The 26220-nt window shown below is 38.0% G+C and overlaps 1 long non-coding RNA gene across 3 annotated transcripts; it reads right to left on the bottom strand.

Annotated features, from left to right (window-relative positions):
• Positions 1-508: 508 nt before the first annotated feature.
• Positions 509-12886, bottom strand: LOC116808082 (uncharacterized). 3 transcript variants are annotated; one of them, XR_012055294.1, is made up of 5 exons: positions 12623-12886; positions 9356-9819; positions 4947-8807; positions 2161-2307; positions 509-1006 (listed from the first exon to the last, which is right to left on the bottom strand). It is a non-coding gene; the product is annotated as an uncharacterized lncRNA (long non-coding RNA). The 3 variants fall into 3 exon arrangements; XR_012055295.1 differs by having other exon boundaries at positions 8707-8807; XR_012055293.1 differs by having other exon boundaries at positions 2161-8807.
• Positions 12887-26220: the final 13334 nt, after the last annotated feature.

Below are 26220 nucleotides of genomic sequence, written 5' to 3'. Positions count from 1 at the left end.
AAAGGATCAAAACGCTGTGCTACTGAGAGTCATGGGCATGGTAGAGTTACTCCTAATAAAGAAATTCAGAACAGATGTAACATTGTATTCTTAAAACAGAACTATTAAGGCAGCTTTACAGGACAAAACAATAGGGTGGGGAAACCTAAAGTAAATGTAATGCATTGCAACAAGTTCTAGACAATTATGTGAGTGTTATACAAGTAGTACTAAAGGGAGGGATAAGAGCTGAACTATGTTTTCTGCTGCATATCCTGTGTGTCCACAGCTCAAATCAACCATTCTAGAACCCCCAGTATTTAGTAGGGTTTTGAATTTGCTGTTTGTGATCAGTTCCAGATCAAACACATATACTTAGGTCAAGTTTCCTCTGAGGTTTCCAGGGCTCTTGAGAGCTAAAATTGCAAAGAAAATAGATTCACATAATGCATTCATTTCACTGTCTCAAGGTGCTTTCAAATTTTATCCCAATTCTGTTCACAGAATTAGTTCACATGCTCCTTGCTATGCTTTCAGCCAAATGTTTCTATTGAAAATTCAGCATGACAGAAAGTAAATAAAAAGGAATTATTTTGGAAATAAAAGTTCAAACAAAGCCATTGATTTCTCAACACTATAGTTTGTGAACAATACCTCCATCATAAAAATATTTTAAAAAGCCATCCTCTCATCAGATGAGTCCCAAAAAGCTACCAGTTACCTCCTGCCCATGGTACTGCTCAGTCCAGTCCTGTTTTAAAGACAAAACCCCGTGGCTGGTGGTGGGATGCTGCTGCACTCTTGCTGCTCTATTCTAGTTTTTCCAACACCCAGCAGAGAGAAAGTATTTCAGTGTTCAGGCTTTCCTCAGTGTTGAACATGACTGGGAAGACCAGCAGTACAATTGGAGCCTTGGTAGAAGTATTTATCAGTGTATAATCATCAGTAGTCAGGTCCAAGTCTTATAATACATGAAGGCATCAGAGAGCACTGCTTTTGCTTTTCCCAAGAGTCAAATGTTTTGTTCCTAAAGCAAACATAAAAAAAATTAAAAAAGAAAGAAAAAAGAGAACAAATCCCATGATCCCATTCCCACAGGACAGATTTTATTCTCATTTGCTCTAAAACCAGGAACATCAATAAAGTGGCACCAGTCCGACTGTGCTTAGAGTCAAATTTCTAACCTTGTACTTTCAGGTAGCTCACAGCATTGAAATACTGCAGTGGTAACATCAGGTTAAATCCTGTCTCACTCAATTTTGCCAGACTATTTTCCATCACCTTCAGTGGGGCCAGGATTCCACACAGAATATTTTGCTTTCTTAATGGGAAGAATTTGCATTCACTCATCTTAAAGAAAGTTGATTCACTTGCTGGAAGTACTGCCTGTGCTGAGCACAGAAACACCAACAGGAAACAATTGGCTGCATAATTCCTCACTGTTGGTTTTTGAAGTAAAAGTGAGGAGAGTTTTTTCTGCTGACTTTACTTCTCATCTTTGCAGCAACCTAGACATGCTTTAAACATAATCTGTATGCAGAACAGGGTTAAAATATAAAATATCACAAACCTAAATCCCTACACCAAGAGACCAGGGACTTGGGGAGAGAAACTGCTAAACGCTTCTTGTCAGTCTAGAAGCTATTCCACAACTAAACCTGCTCATTTCAGAGATTTATTTTGCTAGAAAGGATTTTAATCTTCACATTTCAGTTCCTCAGAGGAAGCAAAAATCTTCCAAGTGCAGAGTCTGCAGCAGCGGTGAATCAACTATTGTAATACACTGCCTCTTAAAATACTTCAGGGTAGTCAGGCATTAGGAAGGCTCCTATTTTGTGTGAACTGATCAAATACAGATGTTGCCAAAGATTTGACCTTATTGACCGTGACTTAACTAGAGATTGAATGGCAGACAGACGGTCAGTAGTAGGGTGAAACCATGTTTTGGCGGTATGGTGTAAATGTATATACAATTTACAGGATGTGAATGACACCAAGCAAACATCTGTTCTATTGATAAATACTTGTTTTACTTCCAAAACTTTTTATCCCAGGGAAACGGTATGTGTGTATACATGTATGTGTATAACACATTCTGCCCAATATTGTTAGCTGCCTCGTGTGCATGCTGTGGTCCTGGAAAAATCCTTGAAATAGAAAAATATTAAAAATTGTACTAACTTTTCTTTCTTCCTGTAATATCAGATTTCATATAAAACTCATCAGCTGAGCTGAGTATTAGTCTTGATCAATGGCAGGAAACCAGGGGATCAAATGTTAATAAATCAGAAACAGATACCTCCACTTGAGCAGAGATATATCACCAACCTGAAAAACAAGGCAAATTATTTGACAAATTTTTTATGCATATACCTAGAGAAAAAAATTATTTTCATAAGACTCCTTGAAAACTGAAACAAAGGACAAACATGGAGAAAAAGTAGCCTAACAAGGTAGTGAACATAGAACATGAAGTCAAAGAGTACTAAAAACACCTTTGTTTTCCTTTGGATTGACATAATAAAAAAAAAGTTTAAATGAAAAGGCTTTTGCTAATACAAAACCATTGTATTTAGATTTGCAAATTAGCTCTGTCCTACTGCTATGTGCTGTTCTGGTGAGAGTAGTGAAGTAACAGAGTAGGCCTGGTTTAGTGTTCTGTTACCTTTGCCCAGGAGCTAAATAGTAACATCACAATTACGACAGAAAATATACTCCAGGTCTGAAGTGCTCAGAGAGACACAGTGCTTCCAGTATCTTGGAAACTTGTAAAGGCACGAGGACCAGCTTTAACTTTAATATTTTTAAGGTGTGATACTTAACTCTGTTAGCTCAAAGTTCCTTATATTAATTTCAGACAAGCACCCTTGGAGTGTGGTCTTCTCTTCAAATTGAAACTATTTGCTCCTGTGCATAGCCTGCTAAATTTAATTAGAAAATCCTGGTAGGCCAGCAGGACAAAATTTCCCTTCCTTCCTATTTTCCCCTTCCACAATATATCACCTAGAGTAATTAGGACCAGCGAGGGATCATCTTCACTGGATTAACCTTAACTAAATTGTATGCATTCAACATGTGCTCTTTTGATTAACTTGAGCCTGGACTGCTGCCTGTGGTACACCCACCTTGTAATTCTACACACTTAATTAATTTCAGATGAACGGTAAAAAGGATAAGCTGAATTCTCCAATTAATAAACTGATATTAGTTAATGTATTTTAGCTTAACTTTTAATTTTCTTCCTGTGTAGGGATAGGAAAAACAGAAAACAGGAGAGGGGTGGAAGGGAACAAGTTTTGCCAACAAGCTTGTAAAGACTTTTCAGGGCCTGATCCTGCTGCAGTCTAAGCAGATAACTTCCCCCCGACAAGGAGAGGAATTTTGGCAAAAGGATCAGTCCCTACATTTAAAGTATAAAATGCAATAGGCAGGAACAGGACTTTTTTTCTCTTTCAAAATGATAAATAAGCATTACTTAAAACCTCCTCACCTTAACTTGGTTTTCCATATGGTTTCACTCATGCGTGGGTTTTTCTCCTTATTAAAAAAAAATTCTATAATGTCACTGGCTATGGGCCCAATCCTCCAGGCCTTAGTCCCACAGGCTAAGGCTATTTTTCTCTTCTCTACTGTCATGGGAAGCTGCCTAACAGCCCGATCCTAGATGCATTTACCCAGATAAGTAGCTTTGCTTTTGAATCCAGCCCTTGTGAATTCAATAGTATTTATCAGAGGAATTAAATTACTCATGTAGAAAAATATTTACAGGAATAGATCCTAAAAATGCTACTGGAAACACAAAGAAACATCCAAAGAAAGATGCGAGGGAAAGACTTCTTCCTAGTTCTTTTTAAACTGGCTTTTGAAAGGAATTCAGTTGCTAATTATTAAGCAGGGCTCTTAATCTTCTCTGAGCAAACTGAAGTGAATACTCAGTTTCTTGTTTTTCATGTGTAGCTCTGCTGAAATTTCTCTCCAACATTGGTATGTGTGGTTTCAGTAAAATTGATAGGATAAAAGTGAAATCTGCATGAAAGTATTTTGCTGAAATGAAGTTTGGCTGTTCAGTGTCTTACAGGATTGAATATTGAGTGAGAGTAAAATCTAGTTCACAGAAAACAAGAAATATACAGTCAGATATGGTTTTTAATTAATTCTGTCTCTGTAAAATCATTCACTGTTTTTCATCTCCAGAAATCAATATTCTAACAAATGCTGCCAGAAAAATACAACAAATACTAGCTATATAATTCTATGGAAGATATTTCTAAGTTAAATATCAACAAGTTGTTTGTGCATGATTTATATTGACTGCCAGTACTTGGTTTTTCTACTAATAAGAATAACGACAAAGCAATAAAATGGCCTAGCAAGACTTTTGTTTCCTAATTACTATTTGATTACTTCAACAAGTCATCTTCAACAAGTCCTCAAGTATTTTAACATTTGTCTTCTATGAAGAGATAGTAAATTATTTGATAATCTTTCAAAAATCATGAGAAATTTATGAGGCAGGAGCATTATATAAAAATTTTCAAGCATCTAAATAGTTCATGAGCCTTTTTTTCTCTGCAAAAGGTGCTTTGACACCTTAATCACTTCAGTAATCTCCCAGTTCTTGTGGATGCTTTTGACAGCTTTACCTCCCACCTGTAAATATTTTTTAAAAATCAGACAAAACAATTTGAATAGCAAAATCCCTTACAAAAAGGGAGGAAGATAGAGAGTCTTAAAGTAAAGTTATATTTTGAGTCATTTTCAAACCAAGGAGCATATGAAATCCCTGCTAATTTTCCTTTGATAAAATTAATTTAAACAAAAAAAATTAAAGAAAAAAAAAAGGCTTAAATTTTCTTACATTTTAAGTGTCTGTTTACAAACACTTGTGAAGATTCAAAGATTGCTCATGATATAGAAAAAAGAAACTGAGAGGGCAGAAAAGAAAATGTTGCTTAATACTGACTTACCTTGTAGCCAGTCGGTGTGCGAGATCTTCTGGCTGAATACATTGTTTTTATTAGTGTCAGGTACTTGATTTAAAGTGAGACCCCGTCACCTTCCAGAGAGATTTTTTTTCCTGGAGAATATGCACGTATCTATTTATCTATTGAGTGTGAGTGTGTATACACACACACCTAGCAGTAGGCCTGGTTAGTGTCGGCTTGACTGAGAAAGGATGTTAGTAATTACTATTTCTCTAAACACTACTTTAGCATGGTTTAGTGTATCAGCTGGCTTCTGCTGCCAGAGTACCCGTGCTGCCTACTGGAAGTGGCTGTAATGCCAAAAGCCACAGTAAGAGCTGTTTCCATCTTCAAGGAATCCAATGGATTTGCTGTTGGTTCCTGAGAATGGGAATGTGCTTAGCTGTGTTTCAGGGTGTCCGTGGGGACAGTGGGGACCATCTTTTTAGTGTTGCATGAGAAAGTCCAGGACTGGTGTAGGACACAGGCTGGTTGCTGGACTGGTGTGTGCCAGAGGGGAGAGACTGGAATCTTACCCACACCGCTTATGCCCACTGAGCCAGAGCAGTTGGTCACAGAAGAGAACTTAAGCTTTGGCTGATGCTGAAAACAGCAGTTACAGCAGTTCTGTAGGACCTGGAACTTTCCCCACACCTGCACAGGGATGCTTTTGCAATGGACTTTCTCTGGTTCCCCTTCCTTCCTTATGAATGTGTTTTCCAAGAGTCACCCTGAAACAACGAACGCAAGCTGAAAGCTGATTTACGCAACTGATGCTGTAAACTCTTACACAGCTATTTTCCCTTTTGCAGGCAACATTTCTACTGTTTTACAAACACATCAAGTGAAGTTCTCTTGAATTGACACTAAGACAAAAAACAGCCTGTGTTCATTAGCAGTAGAATGAGTCCATATTAAGAAGAGCTTCTGGTATTACATTTTATGAGCCCAGTAAATCAAGAGCATTAAGGAAAAATAGGACATTGCTCTTTCATGTGGTGTCTGCAACACAGAAATTTTCTCGTGCAACACTAAATGAGAAAAAAATAAGTAAATTTTCCTCTTATATTTATTATTTTATAGTTAGATCACTTTTGAATCTCTCTTACCTCTGAAGAACTGCTTTTTCTCTTTGATAAAACGAGCCTAAGGTTTTTGTTTTGTTTTGAGTTGTGGGTTTTTTTTCCTAATGTTTGTATGGTCTCTATAGTACCTTTCCCCTGAAAAGGTAAAGCTTGCCTGGTGAGGTGTTATGCAACACTCTCCTTTCCCATGTTCTCTATGTGTGTTGATTTTCTAAAACAGCTCTTGAAACTCTCCTTTATGTGCTTGAGAGGCTTCCATAGTTTATCACCAGCTGGAATGTTATTAATGTTTAATTTTTACCTTGAAGTATTCGGACATCAAATAATTAATCTCTATTGTTCAGTTTTGACTACAGTATTATTAAACAGTCTATTAAGTAAAAAAGATACTTAGGGAGTGTATAAAAAGGCATAGTATTATTTTGATGACGGCTTCCTGGTGGTCCTTCATATATAAAACCAGCTATTAGGAATATGTTTCAAACTGGCACCGTAACACATATTTCACAGTTGTTAAATTTAATTGTATAAAGAGTTACTAACTGTATTTGGACAGTTTTAAAAAAGTGAACGTGTAATACATCACCCCACGAAAAACATTCATGGAACATTCTCAACAACCACAGCTAGGAGATCACCTTCATTTTTTGTCAATAGTATCTACAGCAATTAGTTCTGATATTGAGCAAAATTAGAACTTGATCCTTCAAGCATTTATACAGATGAGTAGTCCCACAGGGACCAATCAATATCCTCTGTAGTCATGGAAATATTCACATGCAATCACAAGTATACATTTTTCAGGAATAGGGTGTTTTTTCTAACAGTGAGCCATTTTTAGGGTTCAGTCCTTCTTTCTCTAAATTTTGGTAGAACAAGACATATTAGTCAGTGTAGACTTTTGACCAAATGCAAGATAAATTCTGTAAACAGTAAACATATTTTTCCTTTTAGTGCAGTGACTGCTCTTAATATTAAACCCTCTACTTCACATGAATAACACAGGACAACTCAGGCATAAAGTGATTTTTCTGCAGCCTACAAGGTTCTTTCAGTATTGACATGCACTCTGCATACTTTCAGATGTTTTATTAAAAGTGAAGGTAATGTCTTGGTTAGGTGCAGAGTATTCTTGCACTGGCAAGAGCCAGTGAAATTCAGTGCCTTTTGCAGCAGACATTTCTAAGATGGAATACAGTTGGTACTATTTATTGAATGACTTCCACCAAAGGTAGAAGAAAGATAAAGCTGCTGCTTTCAATTATGCAATCAAGAATGTAAAAAAGCAAAGTTCTAGATCTCATATGGAAATAATTATATTTGATAAACTGTCTCAAACAACAGTAGTGTTTGTGCTAATCACATTTTAGAAGGCTGCTGCTGTTGACTTTGCTGCAAAATGGAAAACAATTAATTATAAATTCTGCTGACCTGTCCCAAACCGTCCTGCTTAATCAACTCAGTTCTAAATCTTTGTTGGCTTAGACAGTAATCCAATATGCTAGTTCCACCAGATTCTCTGCCATCACTATTAAAGAAATCAATATTGAAGCTAAATAAGACTCCTACTAAGGACTCTGCAGTAATGACAACCTGATACCCACACTGCTATCAAACATTGTGGCTTGCTTTAAATTTCATCTGTTGCATTCACCATTATAAAGATCAAAGCTCCAGCTTTTGGGCCAAGGACTTTTAAGAGACTCCCTCTTCATAGATGTTTCAACTCTCTGTGGCAGGTAGGGGCTGAGAACTTCCAGCTCTAGATGCTATTGAGAACAGAGCACGCTGAAAATATGTTTTGGTCACATCACCACATCAGCTGAGATGTCTCCCCTCCCTCCTTCCGCTAGGAGGCTGCTCTCCCTGGCTCTGCCCTCTTCCAGTGGGGATCCCCAGCCCTGCCTACTTAACAAAAAGGGATCCCCATCCTACCCACCTGCCCTTCCTGGCTCCATGCAGGTCAGCCTGTGCCATACCAGCTCCAGAGCAGTAAGCACTGCCATCTCCCCTGCCCTTGCAGGGACAGGCAGCGCACGTACAAGTACCATGAATAGTTAGTGTGGAGTGGCTCCACAAATGTCACCAATAATCTCTAAATTAGGCAGCATAGAGAGCAACCTGACTACAAATCCAGCAAGGAACAAATGTGTTTAAATATCAGTAGGAAATCTGCTGTATAATTGCTCATGGAAATTGAGAGCTAGTGAATTAATCAGCATGAATCTACTGCTAAGCAAGAAGTAGGAATCAGATGATTGTCATAAATTACAAGAGGAGGTTTCTCTCTCTCGTTGCATCTCCTTGAACGACTGAGACAGCATGAAACCCTTTGTCTATTATCCTAATTAGATCCTCTCATCTTATAAAAGACACTACTTCTGAGAGAAAGCCATGTGTATAAAATAAAACCATGCATTTTTGTCCAGTACAGATAATCACCAAAATAGTTATACCTTTGTAAATTAATTAAAAGCATTCATGGAAGATTAAAGCTAGAAGATATTAATAGTTCAAGATACCAGAATATCACATATTTTCAGTTTGCTATTTTAGGGAAAAAAAAAAAGTCTCAACACAATGATTTTAACTCATGTTCTTATTTTCCAGAAGCTTTGGTTTTGTTTTTTTCCATTACAATTTCCTATAAACAGATATATTATAAGTAACATACTTACACTTCAGGAATGTCTTCATTTTTATCCTGGCATTCACATCTGTCCCTGTTTAATGCTCTGCTGGTGGTCTGGCTCCATGGTATGCCCACTGCAATGTTCATCTTAAACAATATTTACATTGATTAGGGACCCCAGTGCACTAGAGGCACTTACTAGGAAATGAACACAATACCCTGGGATAACAGCGAATGTCTAACTGTTTTATTTTTGAACTTTTTTTTTTAATGTATTGTTTAAATGTATAAACACTGTCAAAATGGAAAGGTGGTGGCAAAGAACACTGTGTGAATGTATAATATAAATTCTGTGTGGAAAATGTGCAGTTGATAAACATGTAAAAATGGACACAGTGATGTATTTTTATTCACATTATTATAATATGTGCTGCAAATATGAACATTTTCTTCTATGCGTATGCCCAGTAAAACTCCTCTTTCCTGACACTAAAATCTTATAGGCTTAGTAACATAAAACTGGAGTAGGAAAGCATATTTGTAAAAATGCGCCAACAATCCTATGGCAGGATTCAATATTTTGCCTTACATCACATAACATGTTAGTGGCAAAATCAAAGTTGAAGCCTACATTTCATTCTGAATGTGAAGAGTGCCATAGGGATATAAAGGTCTTTTCAGATTGAGGGCCTTACCTGCTAAATTTGGAAATATTCCAGCTGAGTGGTACTATGGAACACCATGACAAAGCTCTTGTGAAAGCAGGCTGAACAAAATAAGAGGGTAGCTTGGGAAAATTGATTAGCAGGTTTAGTTTGGGACCCCAGACCTTCAATTGGGATGATATTCATTAGGTCACTGAAGAATAGGGACCAGAGTCCTAGTGAAGAGCAACTGCATAAACTAAGAGGATGCTTGAACAATTGCTATTTTTGGTCTCCCAAAAATCTAGAATTTTCATATCTGCCAAGAGAAAAATTTAAATGTTACTGTGCAGGAGCATTGTTTTGGTGTTCAGACACACTTGGAGCATAAGCAGAGTAACAATCTGCAAGGAGTCAGGGAGAAGGGATGTCAAATAAGGAAGTGTTTGAAGCTCTGAACTGGTCAGTAGGTTTTCTCTCCTCTAACTTCAGCCTCTTGTGTCTCCAGTTGCATCCTGCAAGGAGAAAGTAATTTGGAGGAGAGAATGACAAGAATCATATATGCATATATGTCTTTTTCCTGTTCCAAGTTGCTGAGGGGCTTCATGTGTATACTGAAAAGGCCAGTCCTGAGAGCAGCCACTTCTCTGGGACCTCCCAGGCAAGAACAGTGTGTGATTGAGAGCAAAGGCTGAAGCCACAAAGTCCAAATCCCTCACCCTAATCTGAGCTCAAGGAGAGCATGTGTCCTCAGTGTGCCATGCCACAGATGTCAGAGAGCTCCAGTAACTTTAAAGTGAACATAGAATAAGGAGCTGATCCATCATTGTAGTCGGGGTATCATATATGAGAGATGATGGTGATATCTAAAAAGCAAAGTCTATCTTCTTCTGGCTCAGAATAACAGTTTCTGTCTTTCTATGAAAAGTTGCTGGAGCAGTTGATGTTCCACAGAATTTTATTCCCATTAAGAGAGACAGTCTCTTTCCAGCTTTCCCCTTGGTTCAGAAAGGGTTTGAGGTGACCAGAAAATTCGTAGCTGAGAACCATGATAGTAGGAAACAAACAGTGCTTTTTATAAGACAGCTTATAAATTTGCTTTTATGCATACAAATTGTGTATGTGCTTATACCTGTTCAAATCTGTACAAAAGCTGAGCCAGGTATCACTATCTTAGCAAAGCTCTTGTGATGATTTATTAGCTGAAGAGTAACATGCATTCTGCTGCTCTTTACTAAAATGTTGTTGATGATGAGGAAGAGGGAGAGGGAGATAATCTATTTTCAGCAAAAGATGGAAAAGCACTCCCTGAAAAATATCCTTTTGAGTTAAATTATGCTCTTGTATTTTTTAATCTCCGAACCCTGTACATAGCACATGAATGATCCCAAAAACTTGGGGATCGGAAAGAGCAGTCATTAAATGCTGGGAACCAAAAGAAACTTTACAGGTACAAAATGCCACTTTACTGCAGTATATGAGTAAAAAACGATCTATCTGAAAAAGTGATTGATTCTGACATATGTGAAGTAGGTATCAGCAAATCAAAAGTGATCCCTCTAAATCTTGTTTTGCAACATATGTAAAATAATGCAAGCTATGTATTTAAATGCAACCCAAATTAAATATGGTTGTGTTCAATCTGTCTGTGAAATGAGATCTACTGCTATTTTTTTATGCAGCAAAAATTTCCTAAGACTGTTTTATGAACTCCTTCTAGTTTATTTTTTAATATTAAAAGATGGAAAAAGACCTCTTTCTGTTTTGCTGTTCTCTACCAGTGAGTCATGGGTCCCTTGCTACTCCGAGAGGAAAGTTGTTTTAGTAATTCTGGAAATAAACTTACTGCTGAGTCAGCGTCATAACAGAAAATGACAAGTTTCAAATTAAGAAACACATTAGAAATAAGAAGTAATGGTGTACTCTCAGCCTCCCCCGTTAGAATTGGCTGGTGCGTCAGGAGCTGATTTAGCAATTTTCATATGTATTGGACATGAAAAAGGTATATAGCCAGGACAAAAAATCAGGTTCATTTAATGGGAAAGAGGATAAAAGAAACGGAGGTAAAATGCAGGGTAAAGATAGAAGCGGCCCTAAATATTTTACTGACCATGGCACTCCACCCTGAAATGCTTAAATGCATCCCTAAAGCAGATCAATATGAAGAGATTTTTGCTTTCGCTTTCTCTGCTAGGGGTTTTCAAAACATGTAATTTTAATAGCATTTCTAAGTCAGTGTATACTTACAGATAAGCCACTGGGATTTTGCTACTCTGTTTATCTGGGATTCTAGATTTTACGGAGCAAATAATTGGAAACAAAACATTTCCCAGCAATCAGTCTACTCTTTCTGATTTGCTAAACATGTCCATATGTAGGTATTGCTTGTATATGGAAGATTGGTAGCAGTTTTAGAGGAGAAATATGCTGCAACTGCAAATTCAAGCAGTCATTTGGCAATCATATGGGGAAGCCTTTGCAGGTTTTTTTGGGAACTCAGGAATTTAATGCTACTTATACCTAGAGTATTGAACAACATCTTAAATGGCATAATTTTAGTCTGTTAGAGTAATACAATCAATTTTTCAAGCAGTACCCAATACTTTGTTGTGGAGGAGAAAACTGCTGCATCCTTCCCCTCTGCACCTTTGGACCTGATTCTGCCCTGTCAATTGTCCACAGATCACCTCTGCAGCCACCACTGCGATGGCACCAACACTTTGTGTTCTATGAAATCTGAAAGAGCTTTTGCTAGTGACTTGTTTTGACAAGATTCAAAGGCTAGTGAAACAAATATGAATCCTAAGACTGATTTCAATTTAATCTGAATTTCAGTAATTAAAAAAAATTAAAAAGCAGTCTCTGATAGGCAGAATTTCTTAAAATATTGCAGTTCTCTGATTAGAATTGGTGTTTCAGCACAGTGAAACGCTCCATATTTGCACGAAGTCCCTCCTGACTGTACAGAAGCTCTTGACTGGAATCTTTCACTGTCTTTATTTGTTTCTTTTCTGTCTTTAAATACCTCACTGAAGAGCAGACCTGAGGTTTACTGAAGTCTTCTAAAAATACCTAAATATTTTCCACTAGTAATAACATGGTACTAAATATTGAAATTACTTTACATTTAAAGTGTCACTGTGACTTAAGCTACAAATTTTTTGCAGAAGAGGAGAAAATATTAGTACTAAATAATGTGCTTGCTAAATAATTTTACACAAAAAGTATTTAAAATTATAGCTTAAAAAACTCAACATTAACATTCCCTGGGATTTTTTACTAGCAAGTGTCACTATGAAAGATAATGAAAAAACTTACTGTAAAACCTCTGAATCCTTTTTGTTTTCTTTCCTTCTCTCTTCCTGTAGCATGAATATGTGCTGAAAAGTCAGAATGGTGAAGAAGAAAAATATTCCAAGACACTGTAAAAGTGCCTTTCCCTTTCTCTCAGCCCAAGGGAACACTGACTATTTCAATAATCGGTGCGAACCCTTTGGTTATGATTTCTGTTTCCTTTCTCTGTTTCTCCCTCCCTCTCAATTTTTTTCCACCATCGTATGAGTGTTTTCTCAATAAAGGAAGTAGAAGAGCTGCATGACAGCATTTATTGAAAGAAAATACAAAATGTGTATTAAAATGAGAGAGAGTTTAAAAAGAAAATATGAGGCGGGAATTGCAGTCTTAAGAGAAGGGTGGAAAGACGGCAAATCCTACAGGAGAACGAATTATAATACTGAGCTTTAGCTCAGCATGAAAAGCAGCTCCTATAGAGAACAAATTCCATGCGTTTTACCTTCATCCCAGCTTCACTGGGGATCAGTGCTCTGACTGGAATAACTGTGAATTATCGTCACTATAATGGAATCTGCAATTTACCAAAGGAGCAGGAAAAATGGACTTTTGCTAGAACTTTCATACTTTTCACTCAACCTTCACTAGTCAGACATATGGACTATGTTAGCACTTTGGGTTACTGGCCCAAAGTCAACATTGAAAATTAATTTCCCAGAAATACAGAAATTGCCATTTTTCACACCTTAGGTAAGGAAGGCCAAAACAAGTAAAGCTAAAAGTATTCAAATACTAGTTTCAAATCAGTTTATTTCCTCTGAAATAGCAGCTATACCAGGATGACAGAAATTTTTGTATACAAAGGCATGTGACCCATCGCAAACCTGGTTATAATTATGGATTTCAAAACAGTATCTAATAAGCCGAGATCCAGACAGCAGTGCTCAGAAGTGGAACATGTCCAGTATTCATTAAAGATGTCCAATCTAGAAGTCCAGGGTTTAAAGACAGTTTTCAGACACAATTTTCCCACTTGTCTCAGGAATAAGGTAGAATAGCAAAAACAGAGGTAATAAAACGTGGTCAACCTCAATGACTTGGCATGCATTCTTGGCAACAGCAAAATAGAGAGACCACAGCTTAGCTCTGAGAGTGAACTTGCAACACCCTGAATTTTGCATCCTTTTTTTTCCTGTGGCTGTTTTTGTTGGACCAAAAAAATAATCCATTTGCCCATATTTTCAAAGATGACACACCAAAACCTCATCTACCATAAAAATATTCTTAACTGCACCACTGTCTCTGGGAAATAGCACATTTTTCTCTGGGAATTATTTTGATTCACCAATTATCACAAAAAACTGGAAAGATATATTGATATCCAGTAAAGATGGAAGAAGAATTATGGCATGGAAGGATAAAATCATAATCCTTTACTTGGCTTTTTTATTACGGGTTTTGGGCCCATATGAGAACACCTCTGGCTAGGTCGCCTGCAGTCTCTGAACCTGTAAACTCTGGATGCAAATTAAGGCTCTTGGAGGTAAAAGGTGAAGCCCATCAGTGAATAGACAGAGCAGACTTGTAAAATTCCATATCTGCTATTGCCACAAAGGGGGAATATGTCCCAGTGCCGGAGTGGGAAATATCCGGATTAACTATCCAGCTTATGGTTGCCAAAATGAGAACCAAAAGTGCAGTGTGTGAGTACATCCATACATAATCATCCAGATGAGCTTTTACCTTTGGGTTTCATATTTGTAATAACTTGCCCAAATGTCAGTATAATTTACAGTAATAAAGCCATGTGCATTTGCTATTATATAGTCTTTAAAAAAAAAAAAAAAAGCATCTTGGACACATGACAATGGTAAACATTACCTCCAAATGGTGCTTATTCGTAGGAAAAAACCCTCTGGTTTAAACAGACAGGCATTTTCTGATGAAAAGGTCTTTTGCAGATGTACCTCTCATTGAAAAATACCCAATTTGGTGCCTGTGAAAAAACCAAGGCTGACTGTTTAGGAGACTGATGTCCCTCTATTACAAATGCGTACTGCAAAAAGCACTAAGGAGATTGTGACTTTAAAAGAACTAGTTTCATTGTTTGGCTTCAGCACAGTGCGAGAGGGATGCAGAGGGTGAAATCTCTGGATCATATACCAAAATAAACATTTCAAATCTAATATACACACACAGAGAATTGTTAAAGTGTAACAATCCCTAACCTAATATAAATTTTGGTACAGCTTAATCTGTTAGAAAGGAAAAAAAATAATCACCATGCTTATAATATGTAATCTCTTAAATTGATTAGAAATATTTCTCTGGACTGAGAAATTTCTGGCTTCTGAAGGTGCACAGGTAATCTATATCATTCTGAACCATGCCCAGAACCAGGATTGTAGGTCAATGTATACCAGTCCTGGGACATGATGGTCTTACTCTTATGCTCAAAGACCAGAGACCTTTTCTAGTCAAGCACAGCACAGGATTGAGAGCAAAGCCATGATGATGTGTAGGTGCTGAGAGAACCACTCAGCGCCTTGAGAGGTCAGATTGCAATGCCCTGCAACCAGCACAGCAGGGTGCAACACAGTAAAAATTAGATTTGCTACCCCAAGGAAAAAAAAAATGGTTGTGACTCACTTTCACTGATGTTTAGACATGTCAGGGAACTAAAGCCATTTGGGTCCTCACTAAGCTATCATGGCAATATATTGAAATTTTCCCTCAAAAGCAGATCAGAATTTCAGCCATGTCTCTGGAGCAAAGCATGAAATTCGTTAAAGTAAATAGCTTCCTGTTTCCCTCTGTTTCACAACAGCTTCCTTCTTCTTGTGCTGGAGTCCTGGGGACCCAGGGACAACTGGGGCCGCCTGCCTCCCGCTGCGTGCCTGTCCAGCTCTGCCCTTGCGTGGCAAAGGTCCATGGGGATTTGCCAATTTGCTCGCTCTGACAAGATGAATATCTCAATTACAAATTCTCACCAAGCAGCTAGAAACCTTTGGGTTTTTTTGTTTCTTGGTGTGTGCTTGAAGGAATTTTATGGAAAAAAGAGAGAGACAGAGAAATGTGAAGGCAGACCAATGCTTGCACTTATCAGGTGGGGCTTCGTTGCTGAAATAAGTCAAGTCCCACTTTTAAAGTGCATAGCTTGTGTTTTAACAGCTAGTGAGGTTTTCCTCAAACTGAAAGAAAAACTCCTGGGTATCTTCCAGAAAATTTGTTTTTCTGTCCCTTACCCATGATCTCCTGAGCTTATTCTTGTCAGAGGTAACAGAAGCCTGCCTTTTCTATTCTTCCAACTCCTCTGGCATCTGTTCCTCTCCCCCACTACTGATATACAAGGCTGAACTAGTGCATGAGAAGGCAGGGTGTTTGCTTTCAAACAGGAAGAAAAAAGGACAGAGTCCATCTGGGGTACGAATTTAACCATGGGTTCCTTGTATGACTAAGTGTGACTATGTACCATCCTAATTTCCCCTTGAAAATCTGACACGGATGGAGGCTGTTGAATACATTCGTGCTTGAAGTGAATTTAAGCAACACTGTGTTAAAGGGCAAGGAGTGCTTCATTTCAGAGGGAGGTCAGACTCTCCTGCTATCCCGAGATGTCATAAGGAATGACTAAAAATAACTGCCAGGAGTGGATTCCTCATTTGCTGTGTACCAATTAAGCGGGACTCGGCATGGCTTAGGTCATGTATAGATGGTGCTAAATGTAAACGCAGCCAGGCTCTCGCATCCCCCCCTCCTGAGCAGGCTGAGGAGATGGGCAGACCCCTCCAGCTGTGCTGTGCATATGCCTCCCTTCACCCTTCCTGCTACAGATTGATGCTTCCAGTGAGCACTGGTACGGGGATGGATGGCATCCAGAATGACTCATAACAAAGAGCATATGGCAGGACTAGATGTAGCAATCTAACATCTGTTGCACTGCTTATTATTAACATTTCTCACTTCTCTTGGAGCTAGTAACCAAAACCAATAAATATCATCTTCACAAATCCTACCTGAGGAAATCCCATATCCTCTTGGTTTTTTCACCACTAATTGTGTTCAGTGCAAAAGATGAGTATTATTTTATTAGTAAGGCATTTTAAACAATCCAAAAATCTCCCATTTAGAGTTCTTTGAACAAGCTACAATTAATAATTTGTATTTTAGTTTATTCATATCCTAAAGATTTAAATTACTCCTATTCCACATCCCAAGATCTGAAACTTTGTTGTTTCTGCACTAAAGTGAAGGGGATGAGTTAAAAACAAATAGGATGAAAAAGCATCTTCCAAAAAAGTAAATAGAGCATCAGCTCATTGTGTAGTCTCCCTTACAGCATGGTATCAACAGCTGTCCCTAACAGAGGAACCATTCCTGAAGGAAGTAAAAAGAACTCCTCTATTTAATTTTTTTTCTCAGCTCTTCTTTTTTTCAGAGACAAATGGGACTGCAAGCACAGACATGTAAAAATGGAAAATCAGCTGATGAAGCATCGTGTCCATTTTGCAAAAGATTCACTGAGTGATGACGTGAAATATAATGGGCAGCCCCTCGCAAACAGAGATTAAACCATGTATCAAAATTAACACTGACCATAAAAAGGAATCCAAAGAACAGTGTTGTGACTGGATGATCTAAGTTACTCCCTTTCAGCCGAGAGATGGAAATAGTTGCCAACAAAAATGTTAGGATTTGACAAGACTTGGCAAATTGCTGGGATATAAAATCATGTTTTGTGAGTTATAAGGCCTTCCAGGAGATGTGACAAATCCTGAAAAAGGGTGGAAAAGCATGCACAGCCCACAGAAACTTACTCCCTTTTCATGGACCTGCCAAAAGAAAGGAAATATGAAAAAAAAAGTGCACAAGAGACTTGCCAGTGACAGACTTACCATTTCATTTAATAAGCACACTTCATAAAATGTTGAAAAAATTATTGTAATAAAGACTATGCATATTATTATAAACAATGACTAGCTTAGAAAGCAAAAGTGTTAAATTTTTGCCCTGGAGACAGAGAAACTATTGATATTGGGATCAAATGTCCTAACCCAAAGAGTCACACCTAAAAAAGAATCCCATTAGTGGTTCTCTCTATTATGTGTAATTTTCCTCCTTTCCTATCCTTTAAAAACTGATCATTGTTGATATTCCAAATGCTAATGGTAACAGTAGGAGCCATTGACCACCATTGTCCCGACTCTTCCCAGAGCGAATGAAAGCCAGAGGTGTGCAGAGCAGACCTGGAGGAGGAGCAAGAAAATCACTCTCAGGTGTGAGAGGTATTGGATGCTGTCCTTCATCTGATCAGTTGTTGTTCATAACAGGCAGGAATGGTAAAGTGGGAATCAAGAGCACAAGTGTGTCCAAGGAGAGAAAGCTGCCCTTCGTGGAGCCTGAGAGCCACCTGAAGATCTAAAACACAACAAACAGGTTAGTAACTCTCCCTGACTCCTTGTGAGGGTTACACACTCGTGGTTGTAGTAGGATTTCATCCCCGTTGGTGGCATAAGCAGAGAAGTGAGCCAGTGACCTGGGCTAACCAAACACCCTCTGCAGAGCTGCCCGAGCAGAAGGGAAAGATGATGTGAGCATTGGGGGGACCCAGAAGCAGTGAGACAGCTCTAAGAAGGGGCTGAATACAAGAAAAGCTTTCTGTGGCTGAAATAACTTCATAGACTATGGAAAAGTCTCACAACAGAAACAGTGCCCAGGATCCTCTCTTTGGAAATTTAAACCCAAAAGCATGGTACTCAGAGAAATTCTGTCACGGCAAGATGTTGTAGTGGATGTGGCACTGGTTTAGTACCATTTCTAGCAGCTTCCACCATGCTATCCATAATTTCTTTGGGGCTCAAATGCAGTGGAATTTGTCTTAAATAATAAACAAATGTAATGGAACACTTAAAAACTGATCAAGTAAAATATTTATTAGCAGAGATTTTATATTTTAAAAGACTTTAAGTTAAATGGAACTAATTGGTGAAAAACTTTTCCTTCCTTTGCTTTTTAAAAACTTGTCTCCTTTAATTTCCTGAGATAAAATGTGACATTTAGAATATAAGGTTGCTCATAATTAAGCATTCTAACATACATAGTGATGGAATTTATTTTAAAATATTGCCCTCTGTGACTGCCTCATGGGATACACATCCTGTTTTCCAGACAGTAACAGGATGTAGCAGTTGTGCCATTGTGATTGGATTAGTGGATTTAATTATGTGAATGACCATACTAATTTTCCATTTTGGTATGCATCATCTCACTAGTCTCTGATAAGGGAGACCTTCCATAATATTATCTGGAGCACACTGGTATCAGAATGAGCCCTCAAGCACAAATTTGAATTGGACAATTGCAATACAGCCAATGTGCAGCTTAGCATATCCCTCACTCCTCACACTGCCTTCTCAAAGACCTTCTTCACATCTCAGGAGGACACAAGGAGAATGGCTTGGACCAAAATACCCACATACAGTCATCCTCAGATCTTTTCAAACTCTTTTCACTTCATTACTCCAGAACTGGATCAAAAAAATTACAAAACGGTCTGTTTTGTATTTTTTTAAATCCTTAAAAAATATATGAGATTCTCTTCAGGTTTGTCAGGACTGTACTTCCTCTATCAAATGCATTTTGTTCCCTATTTACAGTCTAACAACTAAATACACACCTCAGCTCTCAGCTCAGGTTGAATACATTTCAATAGTATTGAATAGTTGCCCTTCCCTTTTCCCCCAAGGGGAATACATATGTAAATATATATATATGTGTGTGTACAGTAAATATATACTTGTATACACACACGGAGGCAGAGACAGAAAAATCTTGAAAATTACCTGATTGCTTACATAATTGCTTACATAGTGGCCTGAATTGTCATCTGAGAGTTGTTTCATTTTCCACACAATCTGGCTTGCTGTAGTTTTACAGAACTCAAAATAGTTGCTCAAGATGTGATTATCTTCTTCTAGAAAATAATCAGAAAAATGTGGTCCCACCACTTGCTACCCTAACATTTTCATTCATACTCAATTGCATTGTATTTCTGAGAAAGACACACTTTTTCTTGGAGAATGTGCTCTTGCATGTCCAAATAGACATCAGCAGTCACTTGCACAATCATATATACACAGTTCACTAGAATATCTGAAGCAGGCATGAGCTTTAGAGTAATTGTCTTCTGGCATTAATTTGTTTTTCAGTCAATAATAAATAAGACACAAATTGCGACTGATGTCATCAGAGTTCAAAAGTTTCACCCCTTCAATTGAGATGTCAGGTCTCTGAGAGAGTCATGCTTCAATCTTGCTGCCTGTCATCTCATCACCAGTGAATTTCTATATCCTTCTTTTGACATGTTCAACTCACAGAACAAATTATAGAATATACTAAGGTAATGAACATGTGGTATATAATATGTTTTAATATACGAAGGCTTAGCAATTTGAGAACTAGTACTTAGCCTTATTTTGGCTACTTCTGTTTCTTACTATTCTCTCTCAAGGGTTTTAAATAATGTCTGAATGAACTACAGAAGAATCTTACTTCTCTCTCTCTCCCTCTTTCTCTCTCCAAAATCATATCCTGTCTTAGAGCTGGCAGGAAATTCCTCGAGGAAAAAATAAAGCACATATTTTTAATCTTAACCCAGTACAATTCAGTACACAGCCACAAAGTTCTTGTACTGTTCTCAAAATTGCAATTTTCTCATTAGTTTAAAGCAAAAATAAAACGGTCCTGTGAAGTTCTTCTCGCAATCAGTGTTGGAATGAACAAGTGCCATTATACTTTCAAAGCATATTGTATTTTTATTGTTGAGATAGGCCCAAAGTATAAAACAAATTGTAAATCCCTGAGTTACTTCTTCTTTCATCATAGACAATTTTGTTTCCAAGCAATAATCAAAGTCAACAAGGACAATCTGATAATTTTGATTCAAACCTGAACTCCGATATTGGATGTTCTGATGAGCCTCGCTGATCAAGAGCACATCAAATGTTGTTTTAGTATTAGAATTGGCCTTTACCCAAAAGCAGAAACATATTTTTGTTGTTAAAGGTCTGAAACTGCTGGTACAAAGCAGCAGAAATATCCCACTGTTGTATGGAAGGAGCTATACCAATGAGTGCATGAAATACAGGCTAGGAAATGTCCACCACAGGTTGTAGACAGGTGATGGACAGCTGATAGGCATGGAACAACAGCTGGGAGAATTTAAAATGAAATCTATCCTTTGGTATTATGAAGTAAGTATTTGAGTAAGATTCCTAGATAACCCACCTCAGCACTGAATTCTATCACCTTCTTTGCTTTGTATTCCATCTGTGGTGAAGAGCAGGAGAGGAAGGAACAGGATAACAGGAGGGAAAAGACATCTCTTGTCAGTATCATGTAAACTGTTCTTTCAGGATCACAGAAAACACTTAAAACCATCCTGGCTTTTTGCCCTCTATACAGCTCAAGTATGAAGTTTGGTAAATTCAAGGAATCATCTGCACAAGATTTCTTTATTTTTACAGTGATGAATGTAACATTTCACGTTCTTGCTCTCAGCTGTAGCACCCAGCTTTTCTAAATAAATAGGACACTGCATATGTCTAGGGCATAGATAGCTAAAGATAAGTTATGTCAGGCTAGTCCTCATAGGCATCACTCATCTTCTTTCAGTTTCAAATAGTGTTAGAGAAAATCTTGTGCTCAAACTGGAAACAGGAATAGTTCTGAGAGAAAGGCCCATTTAATGGAGGTCTCTGCCTGCAAACCTCCCTCCGCCATCATGATATTTTCCAAAGTTCTAGTTCTACTGATCCAAAGTAAAGCTACTCTGCTGCACCATCTAGTGACAATGAGAATTGCACTTCAGACAATTGATTTAATTAAAATATTACCCCTTTCCTCCAGCCTTATCTTTCATTAGTTACAGAGTTAAATCCCAGTGCCTTTGAAGCCACTGGAGACGTCCTGTTATCTTCAGTAGGCTGAGGATGTCATTAGTGCTCCTAAAACACTTCCAGTAATGGTGAAGGAAATAAAAAATTCTCTTAATTCCATTCTTTCTGGCCATAGTACCACCAATCTGTGCAGAAAGGATGCTGAAGCTCAAAATCCTGATGGAAATACAAACCTTCTCAAAGCTGTGGTTGCTCACATCTCAGATTTTGCTTTGGGAGACTCCAAGGCTCATTAAGTGTGGTTCATTTTACCCTGGCCATTGTATTAGAAGTGATACAAGTTTTGCACTAGGAAACCTGTTTCTTTTATTGCACTCCCTTTACCATCAAACTGAGACACGCAAAATACTCTCTCTTGGATGGAGGTCTGTGTATTTGTAACTTTGAGACTGAGCTTCCTCAGAATATGCAGTACCTCTAGTTAGAGATAATAGCTTTTTTAGAATTTAGTATTTGGCTTAGTTCACTGGAAAGTCCTTGAATTTCTATGGGATTTTTTTGTCTGTCAAAGATATTCCACAGACAGCTGGATTCTCTAGCTTTCTCTGGACATCACATCAGGATAGTTTGGATGATGACAAGGCCATTGGATAAACAGCCAGCTCTGTACAGTTTATATGGCCAATATAAGCACATTTAATTAATATATTTCGCTCCTAATTTTTCTCAGCTTATTGATTATAATAAGCTCATAAAAATACATAATTTTTAAAACAGTTGGTTCTACATATTTCCCCAAGTGTTTAGAAGAGGTGCTTTGCAAAAAGGTTGTTTCATGGCTTGCCTAGCACTGTGAGTGACATACGCTGGGGATTGGCTAGGTGGCACTGGTGCTTACTTATGTGGTACCACACAGATGTGACTGTTTCTAATGGGATATTTGTTGGTTGTATTTCCTGGCATGTAATTGTTCATCTGGAGCTTGATGGTGCTATTGCTCTGTACTAATTATCGCACTGGTAAGGAAGAAGGATGTTTATACTTCTCCTTGAATCTTTCACCTTGAGTTTGTAAGCTGGATGTTTGCTGCAGGAAGAAAGAAATCAACTACTTCAGATATTACAAACCTACTGCTTCAGTGCTGATGGTTTCTATGTCTTTTATACATTTCTAAAGATCCAAAACATTCTGCAAATTTTGGCTCTGTATTATTTTTCCATACCTGAAGTACAACCAAAAGTAGACAGAGTAGCACTCTTGGCTCTGTGCTGTTGTATGAATATCAAAAGGCAATAGGGAGTACCCAAAGTTTTTATTTTTTTGTTGTTTTGTTGGTGGATTTTTCATTTGTTTGTTTGTTTGTTTTGTTTTGTTTTGTTTTTCCTAGGAATAGCAGTGAATTCTCTTACAGTGGTATCTCAAAGATATTTGTTCTCCACAACTCAAACCTCTTCCATAAAATGAAGGAACTGATTTCTCCAATTCAGAGACAGTAAATCTACCAGCTAAAGCTTTACTGTGCCACAGCAGGAGCTTGTCCTTATGTCATAGGGGGCTGATTAGAGCAGTTGGCACTAATTCCATGTACCTACCATGGCCAGGTAAGAGATATGTATAACATGTCTGTATGCAATGGCATTACTTCTGCTGGGTGTCTCCCCCTCTCTCATTCTCTGTTGCATCTGTGACCCACAGAAAGGGATTGTCTTTGTATGCAAGAGTATGGCATATGTGGGAATTTGTCCTGAATACAACCTCTGGGAACTAGAGAAATATCCATTAATATATAATAACAACAAGTCATCATGCAAATCCAGCAAATGGAGAAAATAGTTAAAGGCAAGCCTACACGAGTGATTGCTGCTGAATGCAGAACTAACTGCATGGAAAACTACATTCAGGAGGAATCCTTAGACAGGCCTGCAGAATAATTCACTTTCTACTCCTCAAAATAGCATTTGCACTGTTCCCATACACCAGAACTAAACTGAATTTTAAGGAGGTTGGAATTACAGTTCTGTAGGATATACCCCAAAAAGCATGGAGTGATTTTGCATTAAGAATAGGACTGAGTGGGAGATGGAGGAGGAAACAGATTCAGCTGCCAGCTTCCTGCTGCCAAAGGGAAGCACAGCTGCCTGGTCTGCTGAGCCACAGTATTTGGGTAACAGCATTTTGGAAACACGACACCCATTGACATTGCAGCTACTGCACACTCAGGGCTCCATGTGGCACCCCCGAGTCCCCCCTCACTCCCTGACTTTGAGCCATTTGCTGGGCTGTGCTCTGAGGACTCTTGGGAAGTGATAGTGCTATGTATGGCACAAGACGTAAGAGAGCAGGAAATTCCTCAAAGAAAGTAACTTGACAACAGCACAATCTCATCTCAAAAAGAGTTGCAAAAATGCTGTTCTGTGGCAGCAAAGTAATTATTTGCATATTGTAATACCTGCATTGGTCTAATACTCTCTGCAGTACAGCCTTACACAGCGCACCCACACAGCTGTACGCTTTCTCCACGCTCCTAGGTTCTGTATTTTGAACTCTGTAAAATCCTTTCCTCTAGTTTTGCCAAAGAAGACTGACTACATGAAACTGTTTTAAGGTCCTCATGAGCTGTACTGTTTCTGTCTTTGCATTCCTCTCTGGGTTTCTCCAGCAGTGATAATTTTTGAGGCTTTTTACAGTCCTCCTCCGTACTTCCTTCTTTCAACATCTAGAGGTCAATTCTTGCCCCCAGCCCACTATGTCAATTTCAATCTTCTGCTCCTTAGATTTTGAATAAACACCTCTGCTTTTACCCAGACTGTCTCTATTCTCTGGGAAACTAAAACCTCCTCCAACTCGAAGGAGTCTGCCTATAAGTTTCTACAGAAGTGCTTCTGCAAAGCTACCTCCTCTTATCAGTGAGAGATTTTACACAGGTAATAAAATATATGAGATAAAATCAGCCATCAAATAATTATTTATAAAAGTCATAAAGGAAAAAATTAATTTAAATTATACACTATGCAAATGCAGTGTAACAGAGCTGAAATCTAATCAATAAAGCCATTATCTGAGACACTACTCTTATGATTCTGCCAGTCCATATACTGTATAATTAGAAAATAATGACAAGTTTGTAGGATGAAAAACTAGCTGTTATCTACTTTTCATAAAAAGAATAAGGTTAGTCTACTTCTGGTAACCTACAGTGAGAAACCAAAGTGGCTTTTACAACATTGCCTCTCATGGGACTCTCCTGGTTGTGGTTAACACCTACAACTTAAACCTTTAATTGACTCTGTTGTTTGATTAGCATCATTGCATCACTCTGACTCATCAGGTGATGTGAATGGAGGAAAATAAAACAAATCCCATTTATCTTTGGAACATGAAGAACTATTCCCTTCAACCAGAAGGGATTAAGAGTTACCAAAGAATTAATCTCTAAAGGTAATAGTTATTTTCAAATGCTTATACAAATACAAAGGTGGAGGACACACTGTTTGTGCTTATGTGGGCTTCAAGGGCCTAATTATGAAAATATAATATTACATGCAGAATAAAAGTATGACAAACACAACTGCTCATAACCACCAGTCCTTCAGATCCTGTGTAAAATTTTCCGAGCTAAACTTCTTGCAATCAAAGGGAACATATTTTTTGTGTTATGAATTTGTATTTTGTGATAGAAGATGATGTCATAAATCTGGAAAATCAGTCCAAGATTCATTGGTATTTGTAGCACCCGTGGGAGAGACACCAACCCAGGATAAATATTACTTAAGACATCTGCTGTGGTATATGGGCATGCCCGATAGTAAACTAAATTTTGCCAAGGGATATACTAGATGGACAAAATTTTCTTGCAGGAGCTTATGATCATAACGGAAAGCATAAACCCAACCCAGAGCATGCTGCAGCACTCAGGCATGTAGATTGGCAGATGTGATCACTTAATATTCTTTACTGGGACTTACCTCAAGAAGTGCCAAATTCATTCTAAATTATGCAACAGTTGTGGAACCCCTGCAGGCATTATTACATGATAACTTTAGTTTTTGTGGATAACTGTTTCCAAGTCTTGTTTTCAAACTAGTTCAAGAGCTGGACTGTTAGAAATTAGCACTTCCTTGGGACAATCCCCTTTGTAACTGTAGATGCTTCACACTGTGGTTTAGATGCAGTGTTCAGATGCATGAAATGAAGTCTGATAGAGCAAACGCATCAGTATCAAGTAGAATAAAATCAGTGTTTTGCCTTTGAAGAAGTCCTTTACTTCTGTCTAAGACACCAAATATGTATTGTGTATCAAAATTAATTGTCTCTTAATGGCAATATTATTGTCAACAAATCTCAATGTGCAGCACCTCAAAATGCTGCTGTAGATCTCTTGTGCTTTCCTCCTAGGTGATAATTCATAGAGTACATTGAAATAATTGGTTCTATGAAAACTCCAAACTGAATACACAAAGGAATTCAAAGTGTCTATTAAGACTTTCTCTACACTGTAAAGAATATACTCCTTCCTAATGTTGCCTGTGTATGTTTCATAGTCTATCCAATTCAAATGTTCTGCATCATTTGGGTTTAAAATAAAACCTGCCATTTCAAAGTTGTTTTGTTTCTACCACCTACATGGATATGCACAACTCCTCTTCTTCAGCTCTTGGAAAAGGGTGACCAAGTCTTCCTTCATCACAGGCACAGGAACCATTTTGTCTGGAAATAGAGTTTGGTTTG

Source organism: Taeniopygia guttata, chromosome 3 (assembly GCF_048771995.1).
Source record: "Taeniopygia guttata chromosome 3, bTaeGut7.mat, whole genome shotgun sequence".
NCBI lineage: Eukaryota > Metazoa > Chordata > Aves > Passeriformes > Estrildidae > Taeniopygia > Taeniopygia guttata.
Note: the sequence above shows the minus strand (reverse complement) of the source record. Positions and strands in the feature narration are given on the sequence as shown.